Raw genomic sequence first — 15,505 nt, 5'->3', positions numbered from 1 at the left:
TAGGGCTATGATTGAAAGTAGGTGTGGGTATTGGGTACACAGACACCGTGGTGATGGTGTCATAAGTCAAACTAGAGACAGTAGAAAAGAGTGGAGGACAATGTTATCCTACACTGGAGATAATGATCCTCTAAGAAGCTATTGAAAGCCATACAAGAAGCCCAGTCCCAGTTGTGGACTTCTTCTTTTGAGCTGTTAGTTAAGAGTGTCTCAGGGACTGCACACACACACACACACACACACACACACACACACACACACACACACACATCCAGCCCACGATAAAAATCTATTGCCATTGTCCCTGGTTACCTACCAGACTTTATGGTAAGACCCTACAGCTGAAGACAGAACACACTTTGGCCACAGGAAATGGAGAAATCAAGCTGGTACTGACCAGAAAAAGCTCCTTCCCATTGACAAGCTTTCTCAGTAGCAGGACATGCTGTGCAGGCTGCTGGCAGGGTAGAGTCAGATTCTCAATAGCCCTGCCCAGCTACAAACCTTGAAAGCTACTATAATTACCACTATGACAAGATATACCCAGGGGTGCAATACAGTATGAGTATTATGGAGGTAACCACTTCTAAACACATGACTGGTACTGAGCATTTGACCAAAAAGGGAAGAGCCTACTACTATTACTTTACCAGATGGACAGACCAACAGACCACCTTCTAAATCTGTATTTTCATACCGTAGATCAGTGCAGCTCTCGGACCCCATCAGAGAAGTTTCTTTGCACAGTGGGCATTAAATAATTCAGAAACTCACACTTGGTCCAAGTGCAGAGAATAAGAATCTGTGAAGTGCTCAGACAAAGATGGGACATCTATATCACACCTTGTCCCTCCAAGGCTCAGAGACCATCTGACGGGGTGGGGCAGTGTAAGAGCCAGAGATCAGGGAGGATCAGGAAGAAACACTGTCTCCTAGACAGGACTGCTACATTCATGAACTCATATTATGAACTGACAGCATTTGTGCTTGCCTGCCCAACAATCGACACAATACCAAGTCAGGCAACATGCCAGCATGGAGACCAGGAAGGGACTCCTGAACCCCAACTGCAGCTGAGAAGCTAGTGAGAGTTGCTGGCTTCGGGGTACAGTGTCAGTTTTCTTTAAGGGTATGACCCCTGGTAGGTTGTCCATGCTGCAGTGGATGGACACACGCACATACATGATTATATGTGCAGCAAATTTGGAATCATTGTGTTAATCAAACACACACACACACACACACACACACACACACACACAATTGGGACGGGTATACATGAGCATGATCAGAACATATTTCATGCATGCAAAAAGTTAATAAAAATATCGTATTTAAGAAGAATAGAAGAGAATGAGAACTAAAAGATGACTCTTTGGTTTCCAGATGAGTATTCAAAAGTCAATTCTGAAAGTCATGATGCATGATAAAGACACTACTAAGTCAAGAGAGATATGTTCATTTGTTTCTTGGGAGCCTGAATTTTGCTAATCTACAACTACAATGCTACTAACACTGGCAGAGCAGTGGATCTGTTTCTTGTAGTGAGGGGAGTCATCTCATCTGAGGAGAAAGTTACCAGAAAGTCAGTTAGACTCAGCAGCTCATTAGAGTCTAAGAAGAGGATGCTAGAGAGAAAAATTAGATATGGGTCAAGCTAAGCTACGAAATAGAGCCTCCCGGCAGGCCAGAAAGCTAGGAGAAATTTAATAAAACTGAATGGTGAGTGCTAATGTCATCCTAGATGGGTCAGAATCCAAAACAGCTGTGAGCCTACAGTAGCCACAGACAGTGTCATATCTGACAGGGGAGGCTGACGGGCTGAGGATGCTGTCAGGCATATGTGTGAAGAGGACAGAGTTAAGACTCAGACCATAGACAGTAGTAAACCGCCTCAGAGATATCTTACGGGTGATCACAACTGCTTCCTGTTGAACGTCAGGTTGAGACCCGGAGAGTCTGGATCCTCTTCAGCCAACTGAAGAGCTCACTGCAACCTCCAGGAAACTGCTCCCCAGTGTAACCAGGTCTGTGAGCTAAGCATTGTGAACCAGGATGACCTTACAAGACGTTAACTAGGAGGTGCTGGGGAAGAAAACCACTACCAGATAAAGACCGCCCTCCACAGCCCTCTAATGCCTTTTCCTGGTAAAGTGTGCTGTGAAGAAAACACCTCAGAGTGGCTCCCTGAGCTCTAACAGTTCCCCTGCCAGGCTTTTGAAATCTCTGGGATCTGAAGACTATTCTTAGAGCTCCTCAAGTTCTCCACACGAGCTTTAATATCGTGTCTCAACTTCAATTAATACCATAAAGGCAATTCAAACATCTTTGGAATTGTCTTCCTGATTCTTCTAAGTCTAGCCCCACCCTATAAAATCAGTGCTGCCTTTATTCCCATTTGTGGCAAGCGGGACTTTGTTGTTATGGCCTAATGATGTGGGGAAACCAGAAAGTAACATCCTTCAGAAGCTAAGTTATCAAGGAGGTCCTCCTAAGTACTCCATCAGTCCCAGAATACCAAGACACTGCATTCGTAAGTGACTGAGCATTTGATGCTCCAGATGCTAAAGGAGGTCTAAAGGAATACTAAGGTGACAGTCGGAAGGAAAAAATACATCCTGCTTCAGTAAGAGACAGGAGCGTCTTCTGGCTTGCTTAGAGAAGCCCCGGGGGATAACTTGGGTCACACTCGCAAGGGCAAGCAGGGGGAAAGGTTGAGGGAACGGTGCAGCTGGGCCACGACTGAAAGTTTAGAGTCTGGGGTATGCCATAGAGAGTGCCAAAATCTGTCTTCCTGTGAACGCCCTAAGGATGGTGAGATGGACCTTGGTTCTCCATCTCCTCAGCGTCTTCCGCCTTCGCGTTTGGTTCTTGTGTACATTCAACCCCGGCAGGGTTTGAGTTACGCTTCCTAGTGTGACGTCCTAAGGTCAGAGTAAGCTAGCTTCCATTGGTCTGGCATATGGCGAAACGGTATCCCAGATCAACAGTAAATGCAGACTCAACAACGGCTTAGCGAGAATGTCTTCTGCGTTCGCCACTCGGCTACTTTAAGAACAGAACTGGTACATCCACTGCCCACGGGACGTTTTCTACGTCTAGGGATGTAAGGAATGCTCGATTGTTGGACTACGCTGAAACTATAAAAGATCCTCCCTACCCTGGTCCTGCACTCACTTTTTAAAAAAGTAAAATAGACCGCAGTGCCTAAAGCCTTGGGGAGAAGTCACCACGATCTCTGAACCTTTCTATTGAGGGTGCAGCTTGTGTTCCACCAGGAACAACAAAGTCTTTCACCCAGTCTAAGAAATACAGAATCCAGGCCCCAGACTTACATCTTACTACACATCGCTGGCATTTGAGAGGTCTCGTTTTCTCAGGGGAAAAAAATCTAAAACTTAAGAGAAATAGCTTTGTTTCACGAATGAGTACCAACATGCAAATATATCATATGTATTAATTATAGGAAATAATTTGGATTTGATTAGTTTCTCTGGATGAGCCCTTATTTCAAGAGCTGGCCAAGAAAAGTGTGTCTGGCTAATAACCCAAAAAGACGTTCTCAAGTTCCCTTTATAACTTCTGCATTTCTCATACTTAGTTTTTTTTTTTTTTAACTTTTACTTCCAAATGGTCTATCGAAGAGGGAAAAGGCTCTGATTGCTTTGGCTTCTCTCAGGAATGTTACGAAACCTTCACTTGTGCAATTCACTTATTTGGAATACTTAAGATTTTTAAAATGAAATCACAAATCTAATCATTCACCAATAAGACGGCAGCTCCAATCTTAAATAGTGCAACAGTCACAAAACTTTTCCCGCCCTTGAGAGGAAGAATATGTAATTCCGACTGCTGGCTACAAAGACACATGAGAGAATCTGAGGTTTTATACTTGTTCATACACACGTGTGCGTAGGACACACCGGCAGGGCTGTGGAGAAAGGAAGAGTGTGTTGGACGTTGCGTTAACGTAGTTCATGGTTCTTGTTGGATACATGGCAAGGGAGCTGAGGACTGTTTGGAAAGCACTATGAGCTTTAATCCTCTTGCAACTTCCTCCCTGCACTCTGCTCCCTCAGGGCTCTGCCCCTGCATTTCCCATCACCTGTCAGGCCTCCTCTGTCCCCTCTGTCCCTCTAAAGCCCCAGCAATCCCAGGTGTGCTATCCTCTTTCCCTGACAACTGTTACCAGGATGCACACAGAGCACCCCTTCACGGTCTCTTTACTGCACACACTCCTTCATTCTGTCATGACCTGAAGCTCTAGAAAGAGAATCTACAGTGTACAGCTATAAGAAAGTTTGGCCGCAGACTAGCTGCTCAGTAAACCCTTGTTAATTGATCTACTATTGAAAACTATTCTCTGTCAAGATGAATAACAAGTATTTAAAAAAAAAAAAGTCCTCGTGTTACTTAATTTAAATAATGCTAAAAATGATTAGACTTGATAAGGTTTACCAGACACCTGGCCTAAACACAGAAATGTGGGGGTTTCACAATATTTGGTTACACTTTTTTCGTTGTTCAGTTTCCCCCTTCCCATTAGCTGAAGGGCTAAAAACACACGAAAGGTTCTTCGCAGGGTGTTTCTGAACCCACAGAATTTATCATTATTAGTAACAATCTACTGAGCACAATCAAATGGGATCTATAAATAAAGGCCACGTGGTCTAATAAGAACTCACAGGCACATGGCTGTTCCCTAAGAAGATATCGCTCAATTTGAAACCAAGTCTACTGTGCCTGACCCCTCAGGAAGCCCGAAATGAACTGTAAAATTTCCCCCCTTCTGTTGTTGTCTTGATATTCTCTAAATTTTGTCCTGCCTTCAAAATCCACTACAAATTCCTCCTTTCTTCTATATCTACAGGGAACTACCTCTCCCCTTTCCCATCCAAAGTGAGACTTGTAACCAGATCAGAGACTATCTGTCCTCATGCCAACTGTGTTTGCACCTTATCTTCTCCACTAGGTTAAGCTTGTTACTGCTCCCAAACTAATGCACAGGCAGAGGAAGCCTGCCAGTCAAACAGAGTAACTCTAGTTCCCACCAAAGATGGGTCTATTGCTCAGTGTGAGTAGAAGGAAATCCATGTCCTTCATGAGACAGGTAAACGGTTGAGAAGCATTCAATTAAAAATATCAAATAACTGAACCAAAAATGTTTAGGCACACAGATTTTTTTCTTAAACTGTTTTTATTTCATTTTAATATGTGTGCATGTATGTGTGTGTATCTCTGTGTGTGTCTCTGTGTGTCTGTATGTGTCTGTGTGTGTATTTCTGTGTGTGTCTGTTTGTCTCTGTAGGTGTGTCTGTGTGTATATGTCTCTGTGTGTGTCTGTGTGTGTGTCTGTGTGTGTGTGTCTGTGTGTGTGACTGTATGTATGTGTGCCTGTGTGTGTATCTGTCTGTGTGTGTGTCTGTATGTATGTCTGCCTGTGTGTGTCTTTGTGTCTGTCTATGTGTGTCTATGTGTGTATGTATGTGTATCTGTGTGTGTGTATCTGTCTGTGTGTCTGTGTGTGCCTGTGTGTCTCTGTATGTGTCTCTGTGTGTGTATGTATGTGTGTCTGTATGTGTCTTTGTGTGTGTGTGTGTATGTGTATGTGCCTATGTGTGTGTGTCTGTGTGCGTGTCTCTGTGTGTCTCTGTATGTGTCTATGTGTGTCTGTATGTCTCTGTAGGTATGTCTGTGTATGTCTGTGTGTGTCTGTATGTGTGTGTATCTGTGTGTGTGTATCTGTGTGTGTGTGTGTATGTGTGTGTGTGTGTGTGTGTGTGTGTGTTTGTGTACCACAGCATTTGTACAGAGTGTAGTATCACAGCTCTCTCTCTTTCCACTCTGAGGTCATGAAGAACAAACTCAGGTCGTAAAGGTTTGACGAAGACCCGTTTTGCCCACCAATCCATCCCACTATCGCTAAAAACACTGTAGTATGTAGATGCACAGGAACATGTCTCCAGCTACCCTGAACCATCGACTCATAAGAACCATGTTATCTCCGCTTACAGACCAGCCTCAGAGACGCTAATAAGTTCAGCTCAGTTACAGTTTTCCAAAACAAAATGCCAAATCTTTCAACACTGGCCAGTTCTCATAAACCATAAAGTAGCTGCTGGTCTATCAAATATAATGGCAGAATTTTAAAAGTTCCTGGAATATATGTCATCCTGGGTACATTTTTTTTTCTTGCCCTATAGGAAAATAATAGAGACCTCAATTTTATTAGAAAACTGTAACATTCCAAATGGCGTCAGAGTTGTCGACTCACCCGTAGAACCCAGGTCCAATCCATATGCTTCAGACCTTCCTACCCCCCACAGCCCAGTTCCCAGAGATAGGAGGAAAAAAAAGAACTTCACACAAGATCTGCTGACGTCAACAGAGCATTTGCGTGCAAAGACAGCCTTGTGGATGGTTAAAGACAGTGTGTTGTAACTTTTCTTAAGGTCTCAATTATTCAACAAAACCTCACTCCTACCAAGGGGAGAGGGAATGAACCACTCTTTTTCAAGGAAAGAAACTGCAAGTGAGTTGTGAGTTAGTGGAATATGCGTCCAAGTGTGTCCTGTAGCTAAACGTCTGCATCACGGTCTTGTCACTGCCTTAAGCTTCACGTAGATGTCAAACAGTTGCACATATCCTTAGGAGAAAAAGAAATGAAGAGGAAATAAGACAGGAAGAGGAGGATGACAAGGGCCTACGGTTTCTGGAGTTTATGGCCTCTTTCTTTGTTTCCTCCACATTTTTACTGATGTCAAATATCACCAAGAATTCTAAGTTCTTGGTCTTCTGATCATTTGATGGATGTTACAGAACATATAGCAAGCTACTGGCCCAAAACAAAAAGAAATACTAAGTGGGGGATGTGTGTGCGCCTCTGTGTGTGTGTGTGTGTGTGTGTGTGTGTGTGTGTGCATGCTATCCAATAGAGAACAATGAAAAAGCATCAACTACATCAATAACGAGTTCTAAATCAAAGAGAGCTTGCCTGGCTCTCGAATGTCTATAATGAAGGCAAGGTAACTGGTTGAATCACACCCTTCTTGCTAATGAAACCAAGATTGCTCATGACTTGATATAAATGTGAAGCAAGTTAATAAAGCTTTAAGCAACACTCATAAAAGATAGGAGGGTTCCTGTGTCCTGTTCGAGTAGCAGTGACCTAAGTAGGAACTAAAGCTGAGCCCGGCGAGTATCTAGGGAGAGGGCAAGTTGCCTGTAAGGAAACTTTTTGTTTGTGTAGTGGTCAAGATTGCCCATTTCCTGCAGTATGCCTCTTCCTCCCAGACAGCAGGCTGGGAAAACATCTCCCTGGTGAGAGTTGTTCTTGTTTGTAAAGCTGCATCAATTTGAAGTTCAAAATAAGGGCAGAGTCCTTTTTCAATATCGATCTGAAAAGCAGTCTTCCCATCGCAGGGAACAGTGTCAGTCAAAGGAACCACAGAGCTGTGGGCTTCTTGGTGTGCTTCAGACCTACCACTGTTGAGAAAACGTTCAGACAAAAGAGTCTGTCTTATTGTCCAGAGGCTGATTCCCCTGCGCCTTTTACAACGTGATGGGGAGAGGTCAGCTGACGAGTTATTTTGATCTGTTTCAGTTCCATAAACCGTGTATATAGTTCTGTTCTCAGGGCTGAAGTGATTAAAAAAATTGAAGACGACAAACTCTGCCCCACTTCCCTAGTAGACTTTCATAAAGCCACTTTAATAACCCCAAAGCAACAGGGCCAGAAACAACACTGGATCTGCTCATCTTGGCCCTTATCACTTGTTTTGTTTGGGCTTTGGGGAGGGGGCTTTAGGGGGAGCTTTATATGCTATTGCTATTAGTTGAGTGAAGAATGTTATTCTATAGTTTGAGTTTTGCTACTCTTGTCTTCCTGGCAGGTTTTATCATTCCTTTGAACTCCCAGTAGACTTAACCCAGAACTTCTATAGGATACTTACATTGTCTTCCCTTCTGAAAAGTGTTTTCAGGTAAACTACATACCTGTGTGTCATGAATAGCAGAATTAGATACACACAAAGAGATAAAAAAAACATGACTATCTCTTCTCCAGAACAGGAAGGAAGAAGAAATAACTTGTTTGCCTTCACATACATGTCAGTTTATACAAGCACATATATACACACAGAGATGTACATGTACAAATATATGCATTCATATTTGGCTTATGAATATATTTAAAGGCATGATCGCACAACACACACATGCACACACATGAAACACACACATGCACATGCATACACACACATTCACAAACGCACACACACATGCACACATGTATACACAAACATGCACACATACAGAGAGAGAGAGAGAGAGAGAGAGAGAGAGAGAGAGAGAGTTTCTTGGAACCCCATGCACTCTCATACACTGTTTTACTTGTCTCATTTCCCACTTTGCCCAGAGCACTAGGTAGGATTCTAAGGGGAATGTGGCTCCTCCTTTGTTCTGGTTACAGCCGTGTCTGTCTGAATGAGCTTTCTGAGGGCCTAGGGTAACGGTCTTGACCATAACTGCTCACAAGAAGCCATGAAAGGATGAGCAGGCAGCCACATGAACACGGTGCTCTTTAATTATGAGGTCCTATCGTGGAAGGAAGGCCGGCAGACAGGCAGACGCGTTCCAATTACGCTAATACACCTTGTAAACATCAAATATTTTTAATCTGAGATTAAAGAGAGCCTGTATCCTCACAACACTCCTGAGACTGCCTCTCGGGGCCGCTGCCCATGCTGCTGGCGAAACAGGATTTCCTTTGGTCAAAATAGACTTTCTGAAAAATAACAGCCTCAAGTCGGGAGGTGGTCACATGCAACTTCCACTGCAAGCTGTCCAAAGTTTTTCTTAAAAAGCTTCAGAAAAAAGACAGAGTTCAAATTTTCAGAGGAAACTGATTAACGTCTTTGTTTTCCTCCAGAGACTGGTGGTGAGTTCTGTGCCCTTGTTTAGGGCTGGTTCCTGCATGGGTTACCTGCCTTCACTCAGTGTCGGCCCCTGGGCTACAGACAGAGAGAGAACTGTCCCAGCCACATTCAGTCATTCAGTCAGCTAGGGAGAGCGAGTGCAAACTAATCTCAGGGAAACAGTGGTAAAGTTGAATAAAATTGTGTATGTATAGACCTCTGGTAAGCTATCATGACATGGAAGACACACATACACACACACACACACACACACACACACACACACATTCTAGTCTTATATCACATACTAGAGTTGCTATTAATTTCTACCACAGGGATAGAAATCTTCATTTAAATTATGAAGTATTTGTTTAAGCCAAAAGCTCCTTCTGGTTTACTACCTCCAGGCTGAGATATCAAATCACTAGCAACTGGGTAGCTTACAAGCAGTAGAAGTGCACTCATCACAACTCCAGGAGTGAGGAGGTTTAACATGGAACATATGCTAATACACAATGCTTCAGTCTGTGAGAGACACTTTCAGTGCACAGACAGCGCCCCTGTATCTTAGCACCATGAAAGGGGTGAGGCTGTCTCCCTGGCCTCTGAGTAGAATACCAACCCCATGTGTGACGGCTCCAGCCTCATGACCAGTTTAGCTCCTAATAGCATCACCTTGGGAATTGGCTTGGCAACATAAGAATCTAGGAGGGTTAGCTCAGGGGTTAAGAGCATTCACTGCTTTTGCAAAGGACCTGGGCTCAGTTTCCAACACCCACACAGTGGCTCACAACCATTCATAATTCCAGTTCTAGGGGGATCCCCATGGGCACTAAACAAAGCACTCACACACGTGAAATAAAATAAATGAATCTAAAATCAAATAAACTCCAAGGTAGTCAGAGCAAACTAAAAATTAAAAATAAAAATAAAAGGATTTTGAGGTAGGCACAAATATTTAGACCATAACATCTTAGACCAGTCAATTGCCCATGTCAGCAGTAATTCTTTGTAGGTGGACTGAGGAAGAGTTTCCAAGGCAAAATAATTATTATGCAAGCATAATAGCTTTGACATTCAATGTGTAGAAAAAGCAGGTGAGCACTTGAAAACTATCCTGTAAGAATATGAACGTCTAATTCCTCAGTTACATGAATCTCAAGTTTTGTGTATCATTCGCTAAAAGTGAATGGGTGTGGGTGTGTGTGTGTGTGTGTGTGTGTGTGTGTGAGAGAGAGAGAGAGAGAGAGAGAGAGAGAGAGAGAGACAGAGACAGAGACAGAGAGACAGAGAGAGAGACAGAGAGACAGAGAGACAGAGAGAGAGACAGAGAGAGACGAGAGAGGAAGGAAGAAAGAAGTGGAGGAGGAAGAGGAGGGAGAGGAAGAATAAGAATAAGATGAGAAAGAATAAGAAGAGGAAAAAGAGGAAGAAGAAAGAGAGAATTCAGGAGCATGAGGAAGACACAAGACAACTTCAAGTTCATATTCAATGCACCCCCTACCCCCTATACCACAACTCCTACCCCTACCCCCACCCCTACCCTGACCCACAAAAAGGAGTCTCTCATGAGCCTAGAATTTGCCCATTTGGCTAGGATGAGTTACCAGGCAGCCCTAGGAATGTGCCCATATCCACCTCCCTCAGACTGGGATTACAAGCAAGCATCCCTACACCAACCTTGTTGTGGGTTCTGAGGGACAGAACTCAGATCCTTGCACATGCAGGGCAACCTTTACTGACTGAGCGCGTGCTCACACACGTGCTTGAGCACACACACACACACACTAGCCTTCAGAGGAGCGAGCTTTCTGAGTGTCTCCACAAAGAACATTAGCTGGTGCATTTATTTGATAAGCAACTATGCTTACTACTTAAAAGATACCGTGATGGGTTCTTCAGATGGAAACACCAACTAGACAGAGCCCCCAAGCTCAGACTTCTCGTAGCTCAGTAGAGGAGAGAGACCAGTAAACATAAATATAAACATGGAAAAAGAAAATAAAGCATTAAAATGATAAGTGATACTCATACCACAGCATGAGCAGAGCTCACAGTACAGAACAGGCCTAAAAAAGCAAACAGTTACCTTTACCCCCGGCGGAAGTATTAGCGGGGAGGGATTAGAGGATCAGGTTGTCTTGGCTTTAGTGACATTAGCTTGGTCTTTAAGATATAAAAGGGGAGCTGAGGAGTCACCTGTAGTTAAAGCACTTTCCATGTAAGCGAGAGAAGGTGTGCCTGTGATTCCAGACTCAGAGGCAGAGGTAGGGGACCTCTCCTAGCTAGTGAGACTTGTTATATTGGTAAGGTCAGCTCTGGATTGAAAGATTGCCTCAGAGGATAAGAGGAACGAACGATGGTGAGGAAAGATTCCAGATATCAACCTCAGGCCTGAGCATATATGCATACCTCTGTGCACTAACACACGTGCCCACATGTATCACACACATATACATACATGAAAGGGAGAAATAGTGCACACATGTATGTAAAAGTGGAAATTTAAGGTGGCTAGAGACGCCCAGAAAAGAGCAGGAAGCCAGGCCCCAGGGGCCTTAAACACCATGTTAAAGAATCTCTCCTCCATCCCATGCTTTTGAGGAATCAGGGGAACTTGGAACACAAGAGCCTCCTAATCTGAAACGTGCTTCAGAGAGACGGGTCTAGGAAGAAGGACAAGGCAGAGTATAACGGAGCCAAGAAGAGAGCAGAAATAGCAAATAAAGAAGACGATTGCCCAAGTACGAGGTAAGACCTAAGCAACAGCCGTGAGGATGGAGAAGACAAGGGCCTGTAAGGTCCAGTCATAATCACGGTACTTCAGAAGAGACCCCTGCTTGGGTGTCCCCTGGGTTCTCGGGTGCTGGGAGATGACTTGGGGGGAATGACTTTAGGGTTGGTGTTTGGCAATGAGCTGAGGGTCAGGCAGCTGCTGCATCCTCAGGTTTAGGTACAGGCAAAAGCTTGATAGGAAATAAGTGCCTGTCAGGTTCATGAGATTTACACCACAGAGGGAAGAAAAATGTCAGGCAGGAAGAACACATGGAAAGAGACGAGTCAAGAGTCAGGGCTGTGTGTGGCGAGAGGCGGAGAATCATCTCCTCTCACTGGGTACAGCATCATCCCTGAGCCACCCTAGACAGGTTTTTGATTTAAAAAATAAATAGCCTAGTGAGAATTAGGAACGAAATGATTAAAGCAGCGGTTGAAATATCGAAGTTGCATTAGAATAAGCACAGTAAAATTTGGCTAAAATATACTGGATTTTGACTCTACATAACCAAATTCCCCCTGGCTCACAACGTTAATGAATCTCTTCTGGTTCAACCTTTTCCTTTTCCTGAAACTTTGTGTGAGAATTGCTGTGTCACAAGTGACCTCATTCCCAGCTCCAAAATCGTTTTGCTCTTCATAAGATGTGAAAGTGATATATCAGAGCAGAAACCGGTGGTTTGAAAGATTACGATCTTTTAAGGAAATCAAGTCCCTATTAAACTTTTTTTTTCACTAGAATTACTAATGCGTTACCAAAAAAAAAAAAAAAAAAGAAAATCACATTTCTTTAAATAGAAACAAAAAGCCCACTTTCCCATAACTTAGATCAGAAAGTCCGCTTCTCGTTTACTAGGGACTTTTTATAGTTACGGCTTAAATTCAGGATGATTTTTACAAGGTCAAGATGTAAATCCTTCTACAAAAGAGGAACTTTCACAATTATTGAAAACCAAGAGCACTGATGGGAGGGACCTGGGGGAAGGGGGGATCTTACCACAGCTCCTGATGGAGAGAAACGGGGTTCCTTAAAGCCACCTTCCCAGGCTGGATGCTCGCATGTCCCAGGCAGACTAAAGCTCCTCAGGTGTTTAATCTGTCCGACTCCTAAGGCAGGTACCACAGAAAGAGCAGAATCGAATACCAAAGCCACTTATTCGAATACCGAAGTAATTATTCCTTTCTGCCTATCTATGTCTCCCACCGGTAATTTTCACACACACACACACACACACACACACACACACACACACACACACACACACACGAAAAAAAATGTTTTTAGGCCAAACCAGCGAGCTTTCTTTCAGCTTCACGGTGCACGTGGCTTATTAGCAAAAGTCCTTTTGTAGGCTTGTTTTGAAAGACTGCAAGGACCTAGTATGAGCCGGGGTGATATATATAAAACGACACCCTTGTCGTAGAAGGGGAAACTTCAAAGCAATCCCTGCCGACATCCCAGAGTTCAGTGCGTTTCTAGTAACTAGGATCCGTTCGGGCCAGAGGATTTTAAGGCTTTGGCAGATTTCGGAGACAAAGAAGCTGTGTCCAGTCCTCATTCATAAACCGCTTTTTCAGTGCCCATCTCCCTCGCACATGCGCCGTACATGCCTCCTACTTCAGAGCTAACTTAAACCATTAAGGATTTTGCTGCTACAAACTACAGACAATCCAACCAAAGCAAAGCTCATGGGCATTTTGGGTGTGTGGAGAAAGGCTCATTGGCTCTTTCACTGGAAGCTGCCACCCTGAGATCCCCGGCTCTCTAAATCTTCGGGCAACAAGAGCATCACAGAGAGTCATCACATGAACAACAAAATGTCAACATCTTTAGGAATTCATGAGCCAACCAAAACCAATTCAGGAAAAAGGGTAATGTCTTTGATTTATTTTGTTTTTTTTTTGTTGTTGTTGGTTTTTGTTTGTTTGTTTTTTTGTTTTTTGTTTTTTTGTTTTTGTTTTTTTGTTTTGTTTTGTTTTGTTTGTCGCTTGGTTTTACAAGCCTCAGTAGCTGAGTGTGGTAAAAAGATCAACAAAGACTCAGAGCGGGTTCAACCTCTAACCGTGAAGACAGGACACTCAACCATGGTGAAAGGAACACTCACCCCATGAGCCAGACATCGGACTCAAGACTCGAAACTGTGCACAATTCAGGGGCATGTAAACGATACTGACATTTAACCAAACTGAGTGGAGGATAAAAACCTGAAACAAAGCCCACCCCAACTCTTTTTTTTTTTTTTTCCGGAGCTGGGGACCGAACCCAGGGCCTTGTGTTTGCTAGGCAAGCTCTCTACCACTGAGCTAAATCCCCAACCCCCCCACCCCAACTCTTGCCGCGGACTCCTGGGGATACAGAGGTTCAGCTCCCCTTCTCGGGAACCACCACTGTACAGTTTTAACCATCTACCCACCTGCCTGGAAAACAGTCACTTGCTTTGCTAATTCAAATACATGTTTGATGGAGTTTCAGATTTGTATGAAAAGCTACTGTTTCCAACTGTTTACGCCTTAAGAGAAAAAACTTTCCAACCTCTTAATTCCCGAGGAATAGAGTCACCCAACAATTAGCCATACATTAAGGAGTTCTTGCCTAATACCAAAGGTCCTATTCTGGGAGAATGAATTTTTTTTTTCCAGCTGAGAAAGCCTGGGTTCTAGGTCCAGCCCTGAAAACATGTATATACAAACATTATATATGTTTATATATTATACAGACTGAGCAGGTTGTATTCATGTCTCAAAAAAATCAATATAGAATATGATACCAACAATTAAAGAAAAAAATCAACAAAGAAGAAGCCGTGAATTTGAGGAGGTTTGTGGAAGGGTTTGAAAGGAGGAAAGGGAATGCGGAAATGATATATATTGTAATCTTTTGAGCCACTTGATGCTAATTCAATGACATTGTCAACAGTATAAATATTTCTTGATCCCCACACCAAACCACAAACTAAAGTTGTTTTTTGTTTTTTGTATTTTTTGTTGTTGTTGTTGTTGTTGTTTTATTTTTTAACTCTTCAAGGCAGTTCTATCTTCTTAGGGAGAGTTTCAGCTCTGCCCCCATTTAGGGTCGGCGGTGGTTTAAATGAGAATCTTATAAAAAAAAAATAACATGCTTTTCTCAGTGAGAAATCACCTTTACACACTGAGAGAGAAAGGAAAGTTCTTTACTAACCTGCCTGGCCAACTGGGGTGAAAGCCAAAATCAAAGGTAGTGCTAAACAGATTTTACTAACTTACAGATAGTTCAGGCTTAAACACTGTCCTCCAACCTAAATAGAGACTTCAAGCCTGACTACCTGAGCAGATAGGAGATTTACACAGCGAAGAGATCACAGCTATTTTAAGTATTGTTCTTTTCACAAAGGACCGTTACCCACTCTCCTCTTGCCTCGCCTACTCGAATTACAAATTACATCTTGACTGATAAGACCACAGGGGATCTGACTGCAGACCCAGACTTAGGGATGGTCGTACCCTATGCCCCCCACCACCTTGAATCACCCATTAGAGCAGTGGTTCTCAACCTTCCTAATGCTGTGACCCTTTAATACAGTTCCTCAGGCTGTGATGATTCCCAACCATAAAAACTATTTTCGTTGCCACTTCCTAGCTGCAATAGTGCTACTGTTGTTGACTGTAACATAACTGTCTGTGTTTTCTGATGGTCTTAGGTGACCCCTGTAAAAGGGTTGTTTGACCCTCCAAGGGGTCGTGACCCACAGGTTGAGAACCATTGCATAGAGGCAAGTTTTAGGGGCTGTTTAATGGCCGGTTGATCGTAACAGATAAATATTTACATACTAACATCC

This window comes from Rattus rattus, chromosome 18 (assembly GCF_011064425.1).
Source record: "Rattus rattus isolate New Zealand chromosome 18, Rrattus_CSIRO_v1, whole genome shotgun sequence".
NCBI classification, from domain to species: domain Eukaryota; kingdom Metazoa; phylum Chordata; class Mammalia; order Rodentia; family Muridae; genus Rattus; species Rattus rattus.
The sequence above is the reverse complement of the archived record's forward strand: the minus strand, read 5'-3'. Positions refer to the sequence as shown.